We start from the raw sequence: 12,001 nt of genomic DNA, 5'->3' as shown, positions 1-12,001 counted from the left end.
TTTGTGGCTCTGCATATCCGGATTTAGTTTCCGGTTATGCTCATTGCAACATTTAACTAACGGGGTGGAGCGGGGTAATCAAATACAGTGTGAACCATTTGTAGTTTATCATTGAATTTCATAATAAAATAGTATTTTAATAGTTTTTGTATATGTTTGAGGGGAAAAATTACTTATTAGGGCATACTATGTAAATCTGGGTATTGGCGCATATGCATAATAAAATACTGTTTTTCATCAGCTATATATCTCATACGTATCTCCCTTATATAATAAAGATCAAGCGTCTGGCTATATACAGTATATATATATAATATATTTATTTCCTGTCACGCTGAGCGGCATTGCAAACTTATGACTATTCGGGGTCTCCCCGTACCTCAGGGAGAGGGAGTAGTCATACCACGGTGGAGTAGTCATACCATGCTGATGTTGCATGCACAATGTTCTTTAGATAAAACAGTTCTCAAAAATTAGTAGTAAGGTAAATAGACAACTGTTACATCGTTAACGGAACAATTTATTTGTTTCTAGGTTATTTGACACAAATGCGCATGGTCTCATTACTTTCTTTAGAGGAGCTTCTTCAATCACATAATTACTTGATCTAAGAACATCATATGTCTTATTTTAGGTTACTTTGGTGCTCGTAATTTCTCACAAGTTGTAAATAACAAATGAATAGTTTTAAAGATTGTCGGGAAATACGGCTACGTTAAACAAAATAGTTAAAGAAAGTTAAAGAAAGGTAGGTTTTGAGCGGCTCGCTGACACCAGCCATGTCTGAAGGAATTCTATTATAGCTGCCGGCCAATCCTACACCTCCTGGTCAGTTAATCTTATGAGTGCCGATTGCTGGGGTCTCTGAGGGTATTCCTGGCCTCGAGGTAGCAGTGGCGGGCGATGCATGTGCATCTCGCCATTGCAAGACTACATCCGTCCCCTCCCTCCGGTGATACCTGCGAACAAAACAGACAAACTTAACGATTTTGTGCTCTGTGAGCAGTTTAATGACACCAGTAAGAAACAGATTCAAACTAGTTTTTCTAACCCGGATCGTGGCAACGAGACCACAGGTCGACAACCGTCTGTCCCGCGTCCTAAGGATTTACGTTATCGTTAACGACTCACTCAAATTCCCTTTTAACTGTGACAGTGAGGCATGGTGCTCCGAGAGGTACACTCGAAAACCATATTTGACCAAAAATTGCTGAATCTGTGGGTTGTTGTTAGGAAAGGGGAAAGGATTGAATCTGTGTGCGTGTGTGTAAATATCTATCTAAATATTTAGCCGTCATTTTTAACGGGTTGTGTACACTAGCATGTAATAAAGGGTAATAGAATACTTTCAAACTTAGGCATTCCTATTTTACACGATAGTGTTTACGTAAAAGTTTATATCATATTACTTTGACGAACGTGCATGAATGCTTACTCCTACTATTTAGCTTATCCAAGAAATCTTTCAATATTTTTTCAAAGTCAAAGATTTTTTAATGTAAATTTCCATAGACAACATCTCCATATTATTTACTCCCACTTTTAAATTTGATGATCATAGTATTATAATTATTCTTACTATTATTATTGTTACTAGCTAAACTAAAATCCTAGTTGGAAGACCAGGATACTATAAGCTCAAGGGCTCCAAAAGAGAAAATAGCTCAATGAGAAAAGGAAATAAGGAAACAGATAGAATATTGTGCTAGAATATTGCTCTACCCCTAGGCAAGAGAATTATAACCCAAGATAGTGGAAGACCTTAGTACAGAGGCGATGAGAGTTCTTGCGGCATTCCTTTTAGACCTACAGCTGCACCACCTTACCTCTGTTCCAGATTTCTTAATTTTCTTCCTACTATGCAACCTCTTGGCTTTTATTTCATGGTGCAAATTCTCGAGTGTCCTACATGGGCCACTTTCATAAATCTTCAAGCTATAAGCTGTGCAATCATAGGATATTACCAAATCTCTCTTTTTAAAGTAATAATCATGAAACGAGCAACCTTTTGAAGTTATGAAATATATTTATAAAATGAACGTCCCCATTAAGGATATTTATCAAGAGGCCTTCTCCTTCAACAGCTTAGAATATTACGTCACGTGCAATAATTATGGACAGAAAATTTATAGGGTCCCTTCTACTGATGTCTGAGTTATCTTTGTGATAGAGGTTCCCCTCTTTTAGTGTGATTTGACACGTGAATAATTGAACAATTCGTGAAAAAAATTGTATTTTGATTATATCATCCTTAATATTTTTGTTCTCTCTCTCTCTCTCTCTCTCTCTCTCTCTCTCTCTCTCTCTCTCTCTCTCTCTCTCTCTCTCTCTCTCATTAGATATACTTTTCATTGTTGCAGAGGAGGAAGCGATGAATAAAGTTAGAATACCAGTTACAGAAATCTCATTTGAATTCAAAAATAATGTTTTCCCTTGGTCATGGTTACTCAAGTAAACAGGCTGGGGTACAAGGGTACAAATAGAATTATATTTGCCTCAGATTTACCTCGCACAAATCTGCAAGTTTGCTTTGATAAGTTTTGGGAATAAATAAAAGGTTTTATGAAAGGCCCATCCGTACTAGGTTGGTTTGCAGTGAACAATTAGACAAAAGTCTCCCAATATCTTCAATCCGTCCACATGATCAACGATATGTCTGAGGCCTTTGTCCTGCAATGAAATAGAAACGGCTGGATTTGTTATTTTTTTTGCTGTTGATATATATATATATATATATATATATATATATATATATATATGTGTGTGTGTGTGTGTAGGTGTGTGTGTGTGTGTATGTATGTTAACAACACACGTTCTTCAAAACATACTGCGAAGACTTATGGTATCAGGAAAAATAAAATTTGCATATTCTCTCTAATAAATCTTTACCTATTTTATGTTGCCACGTCGGGTAAAAGGTAAGCGTATTAAACCACAAAACCTCCCCTATACAAGGACGCTAAAGAAAAACGGAAATTTCCACACATCCCATCAAGACTTGAGATGGGATATTCCGGCGAAAGTGTTCGCGCGGTTGATTCAATTGCATCGTCATCTCTTCAATATCCAAATTCGAGTTTTATATAAAGTCCTCATTATTTATTTTTCCATTAGCAGGGATCCCAGCAGCTTTGAAAGCGACTCGCCTATAGTAAAATAAACTGAAAGGAAAGTTTTATTTTTTATCTAGAGTGTAATCTTATTATAACCGATAGTGACTTTTTTTCCTGTTCAACCTTGTTATATTTGACATACTTTTACTTGTGGAGATTAACATGAGGTTGAGAAGTGAGGATATTAGCAGTCATACTAAGGAAAATTTAACTAATATACTTCAGATGATATTCAAAATAAGCAATATTCTTCATGAAAAAAAATATCAAGCAAGTTTCTTGTATCACCTGTAGCTAATAAACCAGTGCGTTTTTAATCTATGCTTATGACATGTATCCCATTGCATGATTGTAGCCATCCTTATATAATTTTCTGTTTAAATAATTATCTAGTGGAGTATTATGTTATATAGAGTAATTTATACAGAGGCTTTGTGTGTTTCGGTCGAACTGGCCATTAATTTCTGTTACAGTTTCTCATTTTACTTTTATTTTCATCGTATCTAACCCTTCTATGATTTTGACAGATTCATATTTATTACGAATTCCTTTTGAAGTGTTTGGTGAAGCACACTGTATCCCGGGACATACAAACGGGTTATTTAATGTGTAATGTTAGGTCGAAAGAGTTCAAGTGATATTTAAATGTGCATAAAAAACTGGTCATATCGTACTTCTCCTCATAAACCTTTACATCGTAGGGGACGTTGTTTGTAATATTCTGGTTATTCTTGTTTATTATTGGTCTTCACTAGAAACTAAGTAAATAGTTAAATGAATAAAGATGACATAGTTACGAAGGAATTAGTATGCACTAACAAAATACCCACACCAACGGGATTGTTTTATATATATATATATATATATATATATATATATATCGATATATATATCTATCGATATATATATATATATATATATATATATATATATCGATATATATATATATATATATATATATATCGAGATATATATATATATATGTATATATATAAATATAAATATATATATATATATATATATACATATATATATATATATATACACATATATATATATGTATATATAATATATATACATATACACATATATATATATGTATATATATATAATATATATATATATATATATATATATATATATATATATATATGTGTGTGTGTGTGTGTGTGTATAATAAATATACACAGTATGTATATATACATATATATATATATATATATATATATATATATATATATATATATATATATATATATATATATATACACGTACATATCTACATATATACATATATGTGTAAATAATTGGTAGACACTAACGGAGAACCAGCCCCAACTGGATTGTATATAGGCACACGCATACACACACACACACACACACACTCACACGCATATATATATATATATATATATATATATATATATATATATATATATATATATATATATATCACCATCAGTCGTCACTAGTCCACTGCAGAACAAAGGCCTCTGACATGTCCTTCCACTTGCGTCTGTTTATGGTCATTCTGTGCCAGTCCACACTCGCAAAATTTCTTAGTTCTTCAATCCATCGTCTTCTCTTACTTCCCCTGCTTTTTTTTACAATCTCCAGGTACACAACAACAAATGCATCCGTTTCTAGTCTACTACAGGATAAAGGCCTCAGATATGTATGTGCAGTATAGAATAGGCCTAGAGATTTCATAAGCAAAGAACAGTGCATCATGCGAAAGTAAGCGATTCACCCCCCCCCCCCCCCCACATAGCATCATACATTTCCCAAATCTCGTCATTACCCTCATGATGTTCCCGGCTTTTCTATTTTCGCGCCTTCTCATAAATTCGCCCCGTAAGCATCGCATCCCTGATGCAACCCGAAGACAAATGGTACAGATGCTGCTTTGTTAAATGGTGGGTGCTTGCCGATGGTGGTAATTTGGGTTTCATGCTTCATGCTTTGCGCTGGTCGTAGGTGGAAGCGTCATTTATCAAAATGGGATCTACGGCGTGCTTCGTGCTCCCCGATTCAGTTTGTAACTTTAGCGCTGAATCGGACAAGATCAAGTTAGGAGCATAAATCCTTGGGCTGCATTTGGGAGGAATTCCTCAGGATTTTGGGAGGACGTGCAAGGAACACTTTGCTTTGGATTTTGCTGTTTTTTTTATTATTAACCAATATTTATTTGAGAGAGAGAGAGAGAGAGAGAGAGAGAGAGAGAGAGAGAGAGAGATTTTGTGTCTACCACCACGGATTAAGTGGTATCATTAATTGTTCACGATAAGTAAACAATTAATGATGCAAGTAAATTCGTGGTGGTTTAGACTCTCTCTCTCTCTCTCTCTCTCTCTCTCTCTCTGATATAGATACTGGGTAATTACAAGATTTGCATATATAACACTAAAGACAATGTGCTAGCAAGATGCTATAAGACCAAGGGTTGCTACAGGGAAAGATAGCCCACTGAAGAAAGGAAACTAAGAAATAGAAAATTACAAGAGAAGTAATAAACAATCAAAATAGAATATATCCAGAATACTAACAACATTAAATTAGATTTTTCATATATATGGTAAGAAAAAACCGGAGAAAGAGAAATAAGATAGAATAGCATGCCCGAGTGTACCATCAAGCAAGAGAACTCTAATCCAAGACAGTGGAAGGCCATGGTACAGAGGCTATGGTACTACCCAAGATCAGAGAACAATGGTTTGATTTTGGAGTGTCCTTCTTCTAGAAGAGCCACTTACCATAGTTAAAGTCTCTTCTACCCTTACAAAGAGAAAAATAATCAATGACTTTGCATTTACTTTGCAGTAGTTAACCCCTTGAGCGAAGAGGAATTGTTTGGTTATCTCAATGTTGTCAGGTGTATGAGAACAGAGGAGAATGGGGAAAGAATATGCCAGACTATACGGTGTATGTGTAGGCGAAGGAAAAATGAGCCGTAACCAGAGAGAGGGAGCCAATGCAGTATTATCTGGCCAGTCAAAAGACCCACTAACTCTCTAGCGGTAGTATCTCAACGGGTGGCTGGTGCCCTGGCCAATCTACAACCCTGTCTTATTTTAATGAGAGGAGCCGATAATAGACATATGTATACACACACAACAAATGCAGCCATTTTAGTCCGTTGCCGGACAAAGGCCACGCTGGCCAGGCGGATTGGTGATGGTGGGAGACTTTTGTCTGATTGCTCACAGCAAACTAACATAGTATGAGTGGCTTTGACTAGTACAGCTTTGCTGATCCTAGCGATACTCAAATCTTTTATTAAGGTATACCCACTCATTAAGGGATATATATATATATATATATATATATATATATATATATATATATATATATATGAATACGGGTGTGCGTGTGTGTGCGCGTTATAGATGAATATAGGTGTAGAGAAGTTAAAGCTAAGCACGTATAAGGATATTAGAATTTGTAGTGTAAATGTATGTCTTTGACGAATATAATTATGTTTATTTAGATTCTGATATCTTTATTGATGAAGCGTCGTCAGAATTCGAAGAAAGATCAGTTTGTCTGGATCTGTCATCCAAGAAGGGCTGAAAGTTGTAAGTGGTACCGTTATGGGAATAGTCAGGAGAAATTGATAAAACTTGTAAAAGATTTTGAAAAAGTTTTAAAGTTGATAATAAAGCAGTGTTTGTTAGTGGAGAAATATGAAAGTGAATGCTAGCAAAAATGGACTTTTTAAAGTAATTGGGAGTCGTAGAGATCAAGCAATGAACTGCAGTTGGTTCCAGTAGTTGATGATAGAATGAGAGAAGTTACAAGGATTTTGGATGTCTCAAAGATTTTTTAGTCCATCCGCGGAGACTCCATATGCTCTTTCGTAGAGTGATTTAGTTTAAGCATTTAGAGTTCCTATAGTCTTGTTTAACCTATTCTTGATCTTATTTACCGTGTTACTGTTTACTACATCTGTTGGAAGTCTATTCTAAGTATTTGCTAGTTTGTATATTAAGAAATTGCCACATTGAGTTGTGTGTAATCTTTTTAATTCTTTTTGTATCCGTTACTTTTGGACTGATTTGTGCTAAGCTCGAATAGATTGTTGTAATATACATTTGTTATTACTTTAAGAATTTTGAATGCCTCTATTAACTGTGCCCCTAGTCGTCGAGTTTGTAGATCAAATAAGTTCAAATGTTTCATCCTCCGTATATATCCAAATTGCCTTAGTGTTGGAACTAGTTTAGTGGCCCTATTTTGTGCTGCTTCCAGTCTATCCATATCCTTCTGAATAATTGGAGCCCAGAATTGGACTCCCTATTCTAAATGAGGTCTTACTGGTGATGCGTACAGGTGTTGTAAAGTGTCTTTGTTTCTGTATTTGAATTTTATCTGTGTAACCTATTAGTTCACCGTTTGGTGATCACCGAGATTTTCCTGTTGATCCACACTTTCTATTTCATTACCCGTCAGTGAGTAATCTGATTGTGGGTTACTATAATCAATGTGCATGCCTTTACATTTCCTAGTTAGTATCGTCGACAAATTTTGCTATTCTACTAATTAATACTAAATCTATATCGTTGATGTAGATCAGAAATAGCAATGGGCCAAGGACGGATCCTTGAGGTACTCCGCTTGCAACAGCTGCTAACACTTAAGCTTCTCCATTAATTTCAACTCTGTTTTCTGTTTGTTAGCCAATCTTCGATCCATTCAGCTGATTCGTCAATGATGCCTAGTGCTGTAATTTTAACCATTAATTTTTTATGAGGAAATTTGTCAAAAGCTTTTTGAAAGTCTAGGTACGTGATGTCTATTCCCCTGCTTTTGTCATAAATGCTAAACATGTTATGGAAAAATTCCATCAGATTTGTCACACATGATCTCTTTTGTCTAAAACAATGTTGGAGAGGAGACTCAGAATTGTTGAGGCTAAAGAAGTAGCAAAGGGTTGTAAAAGAAAGACATGAGAGAGAAGATGAATATTTTTTAGGTAAAGTTGAATATAATAAGGGATTATGGAACCAGCTCCCCGTTGTTAAAGTAAAACTCTTATTAACATAAATAATATTGTTTTCTGTGTCTATATGCAGTAAAAAGTGGAAGGACGAAAAAAGATGGAGAAATGCTGAAAGACAGATGTGTTATGAAATGTATAGGAGGAGATTAAGACAGAGACACTGGGTAGAGTGGGAAGGGTTGTAATGCAATGTTCAGGAAATCAACTAGGGTCGCAAGATTACAGATAAGGAGTGCGATTTTCGTTGTAAGTTTTGATGCACTGTTGATGACCTTTGTTTTCGTAGTTGAAGAAGTTTCTGTTGTGTTAGGTCTTTGCTCGTGGATGGTTACTCCTTGAATTGAACAGTTGAATGTGGCAGAAACTAATATTGCTTATTTTGGGATCCATCATTTAATATGCGTTACGTTATTGTTTGATATACAACCATAGCAACAAGTGCTGCCTTTTCTAGTCCACTGCAGGATAAAGGCCTCAGACATGGCCTTATCCATGTCTGAGATTTGGCCCGTTTTCATCATCACGCTGGTCAATGCAGATTGCTGAAAGTGGGAGACTTTAGTCAGACTAAAGTCTCACAGCAAACCAACCTAGTATGGGTAGCCCTGACTAGTACAGCTTTGCTCATCATGGCGATACACAAACACTTTCACCGCGTTAAGGTATCCCTACATATATATATATATATATATATATATATATATATATATATATATATATATATATATATATATATATATATATATACACATATACATATACATATACATATATGTGTGTGTGTGCTATGGTATTACAAGATTATGCATGTACAAATACATTGTTTTTCTCCATTTAAAGTGTGTAAGTGTGTGGTTCTTGAACGGTGTTTTGTACTTTCATTTTGTTCGCCCACATTAACTAATCTTGATTTATGATGTTTACGGGGGTGGCGTCGCTGGTAATATCGCTTTGCTTTCAGGCAATTAAGCTTGCTTCAAATGCATGTGTAAACTGCTCATTTGTGCAACGCTTGGTACGCTTTCCCAGTAAACAAGTTAATTAGATACACGGTAGTTTAGGAAATTAGTCTTTTGTAACTCGCTTAATGAATGTAAATTTCTGCTATGCTCTTGCTTTTATTTGCTCGTCAGACTTTCTATTATTATCTATTTCTTGGTTGAAATTCTTCTATATATCTTCTCCGGTAACCTTACTGTGTTTATGTACAGTTGTACACAGGAATTCTTGGCACACCTCACTATGAAGAAGTGAACCCAGTCAACCCTTACTGCGCGGCGAGTTCCTGTGTGTAGGGTGCACAGCACTTGCTCATAGCTCCCTACTTCAGCTGTGTGGTTACTTGTCTCGCAGTAAGTGTAGGTAGGGTGTACTTCTCCGGAGCGAGTTTGCAGAGAGGTATTCATTTATGTATACCATACCTTCTTTATCTTTCCATCCCATAGATGTACTTTACCCACAGTTTTCTTTCTAGCTTTTGGCTTTTCGTAGAGAGATGTTCAGGAGCTTTAGCAAAACCTTGCTTATGCATGACGAATTCCTTGCAGAGACCTAAAGAAAAATAGAATATACTTGGTATCAAGAAAGATTACAAACTCAATTTCAGAAAATATTGGTGTTGAATTGCTGCCGTCCTGTGCCTAAAGGGGATCATCTGTTGAAAGAAATTCGTATTTGGCAAATATTTACCATATGATAAATTGCTCTTTGAAAATAGAAGGTTTTCATTTGATATATAGAAAATATTATTGTTTTAGCTATAAAGCTTAACATAAAAAGTTTGATTTTGATAGAGGGAAAATTAAAGGTCTTCATTTAATATTTAAATCGAGACATTTTTGTTTTAGCTATCAAGCTTAACAAAAATTTTTATTTTGATAGAGGGAAAATAAAAGGTCCATATTTAATATTTAGAAAAGACAATATTGTTTTAGCTATCAAGCGTAACATAGATTATTTGATTTTAATTGAGGGAATGTTATTAAATAGAATTTGATTAAAGGGAATATTAAAGAGATTTTGATATAAGGGATGAAATTGAATAGATTTTGGTATAGGGAATTATATTAAATAGATTTTGATAGATGTAATGATATATAGATTTTGATAAGGAATAACATTGAACAGGTGAATTTATTTTTTATCCCAAGAGAAAAATTATTTGAATCTTACGAGTTTTCAAGATATGCTCGTGACAGAAGAAATAGATTATATGAGGAAATTAATAATATATCAAAATAAGAGGGAGGGAAATTTAAAAAAAAACAATTTCTTACAAGCAATTTTAATTTATTGATGAGTGATAATAAAATGAAGTCAATCACATAAAGTGATATTTTTCAAAATTCAATAAACGGAAAAAGTACTGAATAAAACCTAAATGAAAACTAGAAGACATCTCATATGTTACTTGAGACTCCAAAAAATAAATACAAAAGAAACCAGGGAAACGTAGATGAAAACAAAAAAATGGCGGACTGAAGAGTGAAGAGAAAATTGATACTATTGAAACGTTAAGGGATATAAGGTTGGGGAGGGGCTTGGTGGAGGGATTAGATTCGGGGTAAGGATGGGGTTGGAAGCTGTGCAAACAGAGAAGTGGGAAGAAAAATACATGGGATGATGATTGCCAGGAGATGAAGAGAGAGGATTAGTCTTGTGGGACGACTTTGTTCAGCGTGTTTCCAGTCTTTTAATCTGTCTGTTTGGACGAGACACTTCGACGGGTTTTCTGTTATTGTTAGATCACAAAAAACGTATTTTCTATAACCTATTTTTTTCATATCCGAAGGAAAATATTGACGCTGGATATACCTGTGGAGGATGAGATTATATTGCAGGTGAACAGTAATGCAACTATGCAATTTTTTTTTTTATTATTATTACGGAATTCTCAGGTTTGTGGTAGTCTTTTTGAAACGTCCCTGCTTGGCATTCTGTTGGACGGGGGTTCGAAACTCACTCAATTCACTGGTTTCATGTAGTGTCTGCAACAGCACCAGCCCTGTGAGTAGGTATAGGGAGATTGGGGGAGCCAAGTCATCAGCAGCCTTTGTATGGCTCTCCCTGGTCCTAGGGCCATGGGCGCTGGTCAAATGTTTATATAGTCAGTCTCTAGGAAATTGTCCTGTCCCTTGCCTCTGCCATTCATGAGTGACCTTTAAACATTCAATCATATTGAATCGATAATTGATTTTGAGAATAGACGTTCGATATTGATACTCTTGTAAAGTTTATATCATCACCACAGAATTCAGTTTCCATTTTCAATTTGCATCCTGAAGCGCAAATCTTATAATAGCATTTCAAATACGTCAGATTCTGTCTATGTGAGTTGTCTCTTGGATGTTATTGCTTAATCCAAATGAAAATTAATAAGCAACTATAACAGTTTGCACGAAAGACGCCAAAGTAAGAAATCATGTCGGTCGTTGGAAGTAGGAATGAAAAAAAAAATGTTTTCCTTAATGGAGAAGGAAAGTAATGGAACACTTTATCGTGGACAACTCCTTTGAGGATGAAGAGGGGATATCTATTCATTTAGTGAGTTTTTGAATTATTATGGAAAGAAAAGGATTCTCATTTGTATTAATATATATGTATATATATATACATATATATATATATATGTATATATGTATATGTATATATATATATATGTATATATATATATATATATATATATATATATATATATATATACATATACATATATACATACCTCACAATATAAACACAACGAGCATACAAGTCCATAGGCACACAAACAAACAAACAATCGAACACACACACACACACACACACACACACACACACATATATATATATATATATATATATATATATATATATATATATATATATATATATATATTTATATATATATGTG

The sequence above is a fragment of the Palaemon carinicauda genome, chromosome 22, assembly GCF_036898095.1.
Source record: "Palaemon carinicauda isolate YSFRI2023 chromosome 22, ASM3689809v2, whole genome shotgun sequence".
Taxonomy (NCBI): Eukaryota; Metazoa; Arthropoda; class Malacostraca; order Decapoda; family Palaemonidae; genus Palaemon; species Palaemon carinicauda.
Note: the sequence above shows the minus strand (reverse complement) of the source record.